The 4,613-nt window shown below is 43.6% G+C and overlaps 1 long non-coding RNA gene across 1 annotated transcript; it reads right to left on the reverse strand.

Moving 5' to 3' along the window:
- Nucleotides 1–1,520: 1,520 nt before the first annotated feature.
- On the reverse strand, nt 1,521–4,613 carry LOC140207537 (uncharacterized). Its single transcript, XR_011888579.1, has 3 exons — nt 4,388–4,613; nt 2,180–2,244; nt 1,521–1,568 (listed from the first exon to the last, which is right to left on the reverse strand). It is a non-coding gene; the product is annotated as an uncharacterized lncRNA (long non-coding RNA).

The raw sequence follows: 4,613 nt of genomic DNA on the forward strand, positions 1-4,613 counted from the left end.
CCCTTGCGGTAGCTGCACCGAGTTTCAGTGTGTCCCTCAGCACGTACTCCTGCAGCCGAGAATGTGTCAGTCGGCAGCATTCTCCCACGGACATCTCCATGTGCTGGTAGATCATCAAGTTTCGGGCTGACCAAAGAGCGTCTTTCACCGAGTTGATGATCTTCCAGCAGCACCGGATGTTGGTCTCTCTCTGCGTCCCCAAGAGCAGCCCATAAATCAGGGATCCTTGGTTACTCAGCTGTTGGACATGAGTCTCGATACCGTCCTGTCCATCCTGCTCCACACCCTCTCTGCGAACTCAGTGTACAAGATGTGGTTCACAGACTCCTCCTCATTGCAGTCCTCCCGTGAGCAGCAGGGTGCGGAGACGACGCTCCGGGCGTACAGGAGGGATCTGACTGGGAGGGCCCCTCTCACCGCCAGCCAGGCGAGGTCCTGGTGCCTGTTGGCGATGAGGCATTTTGCCAGATGAACTGGACGGTCTGCTCAGGGAACCACCCCACTGTGTCCATCACGTCCTTCTCCCGCGGGGCCTGCAGGACACTACATGCCAACCACTGCCTGGTGGCCCTGTGGTCAAAGGCGTTCGCCTGGAAGAACTTTTCTACGTAGGACAGGTATGCCGGCAATGACCAGCTGGCAGAAGGCAGATTATTATCGAAATGGAGTCAAGTTAGGAAAAGGGGAAACACAATGAGATCTAGGTGTTCTTGTACATCAGTCACTGAAAGCAAGCATGCACGTACAGCAGGCAGTGAAAAAAAGCTAATAGCATGCTGGCCTTCATAACAAGGAGAATTGAGTATAAGAGCAAAGAGGTTCTTCTGCAGCTCTACAGGGCCCTGGTGAGACCACACCTGGAGTACTGTGTGCAGTTTTGGTCTCCAAGTTTGAGGAAGGACATTCTTGCTATATTGAGGGAGTGCAGCGTAGGCTCACAAGGTTAATTCCTGGGATGGCGGGACTGTCATATGTTGAAAGATTGGAGCAACTGGGCTTGTATACTCTGGAATTTAGAAGGCTGAGAGTGGATCTTATTGAAACATATAAGATTATTAAGGGATTGGACACACTGGAGACAGGAAGCATGTTCCCACTGATGGGTGAGTCCAGAACCAGAGGCCACAGTTTAAGAATTAGGGGTAGGCCATTTAGAACGGAGTTGAGGAAAAACTTTTTCCACCCAGAGAGTGGTGGATATATGGAATGCTCTGCCCCAGAAGGCTGTGGAGGCCAAGTCTCTGGATGCTTTCAAAAAAGAGATGGATAGAGCTCTTAAAGATGGTGGAATCAAAGGTTATGGGGATAAGGCAGGAACTGGGTAATGATAGTGGATGATCAGCCATGATCACAGTGAATGGCGGTGCTGGCTCGAAGGGCCGAATGGCCTACTCCTGCACCTGTTGTCTAAATGTCTGAAATGCTGTGAATAAGGCATAACAATACCCAATTTTTGTTCTATTACACAATAAAAGTGAAGAGATTTGCATCCTTATACCTTGGTCACCAAGTAACAGAGTCTCTGGCTTGATGTCCCTGTGTGTAATTCCATTGTTGTGAAGATATTCCTGAAAGTAGGCAAAGACAAATATAAATCAGGTATTCTGAATTTACATCTTTTTCTAATTCTCCAAGCCCACAAAATATCAATCGTAGAAATGGAACAGATTTCTGGCAGAATTAGTGACACTAATAAGTCAGATACAATTGCCCACAAAATATCAATTGTACAAATGGAACAGGTTTCTGGCAGAATTAGTCAGATACAATTGCTGGACAATCGGTTCAGAGAATATTTTGTGACTTAATCTGGGTGCACACTAGACTTCCAGTGCCGATATGAAAGTTGAGTATGAAGGCTGGCCTGGAAGAATGATGAAACTTCTGAAGATGCTTTGGGAGGTCACCCATCCATGAACAGCATTTTACTGTCAAAGGGAACTATGGTGAGCTCCAAAATTGATCTCATTTGAAAATTGGGACAAAGCACTGTTAACCTCCTTACTGCTGGTTATAGTGCTAGTTCAATTCTGGCAGACAAAGCTCTTCGAGAGCAAACATGGGCAGGTCAATCCATCTATGATCATGCTCAGTAATGTACGTCGAAATAGAGAAAACTGCTGCTGCACGTCATAAACACTCACTTAAAACAAAGGGATAAATGATGAGGAGCACTTACCACTCCTGCTATCAGCTGCTGGAAAAACCCATCAGCATCTGCCTCGGGCATCCCCACGTCAGGCTCTGTGGGAAGGCAGATCACATTAATCAAAGGCTGAACTTGGGATCAGTTCGCAAATCATTAATATTGTCTGAAATTATGTCATTTTACATCACGCTTAAATTTAATCCCAAATCCCAGGCCTCATTTCACTCAGGTGCCCAAGTAGATGGATTCTCCAACATGCCCTATTTAGACCACAGACAAAAAAAACCTAGGACAGCTGAAGCAGCTTACATACTGAACTTTAAAGCCTGTCCTGCTTTGTCCCCGTAACATCTGGAAATGTATTATGTACAACTTCAGATGTTCCATTTCTCCCATAATTTAGTTTTCTGGGTGTTCTGTAGGGAGAATGTCTGGGAGTGGATGCCAGCTTTTTCCAGCTCAGGACACAAAGGTGCAGTTACTAAAGAACCCACACAAGTATATCTGTAAAAGTGACCAAATAATTAAAATTAGCCAATCCGTATACAAAACATCTTTAACCCTTTCCCCCCTCAGCCCAAACTTCTCTATTTTAAACCCTAAGTTTAAGCACAAATCCTACCTACTCTATCAAAGAGTTCTCCTCCATTGCAATACTCCAAAAACAAGTATTGGATATGGGCCTCGACGATGCCCATAAAAGCCGACAGTCTTTTCATGGTTCAACATCTTATTGATACAGATTTCTCTCTTGATGTTATCAGGGTAGTCACGAGCATGTGTGGTGACCACTTTCTTCACTGTCACTGCTTCCTCTGTTCATCGACTAATTGCCAGTTGTACCCTATGATCAAATACAAAACCGTTGTCTACATTGCAAAACTTCTCAATGCTCCATTGAGTTAAATGCATCAGAAACAGAGCATGAGCCAAATGGCTCTTCATCCCCGCTACCCCATGCAATAAGATCATTATTGATCTGGTTTTGGCCTCAACACCACTTTCCAACTCTCCCTCTGCACCTGTAGATTTCCATGTAGTTCATATGCCTGCAATATATTGTATATTCTGTGGCTCTACCACAACTCTTAAATTGGAGAATTCCAAAGGATCACAACCTGCAGAAGAAATTCTTCTTCATCTCCTGATCAATGGGAAACCAGTTACTCAAACTATATCCCATTTTCTCGATATCCTCACTTGGAGAAACATCGTCTCAGCATCTTGTCTGACAACACCCTCAGAATCTTGCTTCAGTAAGATCACCTCTCTTTCTTCCCTACTCGCCCCCATACGTGAATCCCGATTCAAATATATCCTTCCTTAAAGACGAGATCTAAACTGTACACAGATCACCAGGTGTTGTCTCACGAGCTCCCAATAAATTTGCTACAAAACATCCTTACCTTTGTTTTCCATAATCCTTACAATAACCTACACACCACTCTTGTGTGCTAGAGATTGAGTTTGCACTGCAACATTCTCTAATCACCTCTCTATTTAACCATCAAGTTTTTCATTCTTCCTTCCAGGGCAGGCAGGCAACTTCATATTTTGTTCTACATTATATTTCAAAGGCCACTTTTCTGCTCGTTCACTTAACCTGTGCTCATCACGTCGCAGGCTTGTGTACTCTGCATCACCGGATAAGCCACTTATCTCAAATTTGTTGAAAATATAAAGAACACACATCCGGTCTCCTCAGATTACAAGCAATGCATCCACTATCTCTGATGCCACTTATTTGTAAAGACACAAATTTGTCCTGTACTTTTTCACTGATAAAAATAAAAATTTCTCTCTCCCTACAGACCTTTGCAATCTGTTATTATTTTCATTATTTAGAATCTGTACCTTCTCATTCCCAATTTTACAATGAGCCTCAAAAACCAACATTACTTTTGGCTTTTTGCTTGTATTTCTGTAAAAACCCCATCAATATTTTTAATAATTTTCTTATATGTTCCACATTCTTTACAATTTTTGTGGCATACCTTGTAGTTTTAAACTTTCCCAGTCCTCTTGCCTACCGTCAATTAATTAATCCTCATTATAACACATGTTATTATCACCCTTACTTCCTTGGGAATTCTCGACAGATGGTGCACCCTTCTCGTGGGGCGTTTCTTTCTCCAGACTTTTGCTGCAAGTTAAGAAATACCTCCTTAAATGAGTGCTATTGCTAATCTACCAAACCAGTTTTTAAGAATTATTTTTTGAACTGCATGACTTACTCACCATATGCTCCTTCACCCAAAGTCTGCAGCAGATCCCAATCTTGCACAAACGGAACTGCCATCGTCCTGCACAATCACGAATGATGCTGAAAAGGGGAACGCATGATCACAAGCTGAAGTCATCTTCAGGTACACTTGAAGGACAGCCAGAGACCTTTCCTCCCAGTGCAGAAGTGGCTGATACCAGAGGGCATCATTTTAAGGTGACCGGAGAAAAGTACAGGGGG

This window comes from Mobula birostris, chromosome 13, assembly GCF_030028105.1.
Source record: "Mobula birostris isolate sMobBir1 chromosome 13, sMobBir1.hap1, whole genome shotgun sequence".
NCBI lineage: Eukaryota > Metazoa > Chordata > Chondrichthyes > Myliobatiformes > Myliobatidae > Mobula > Mobula birostris.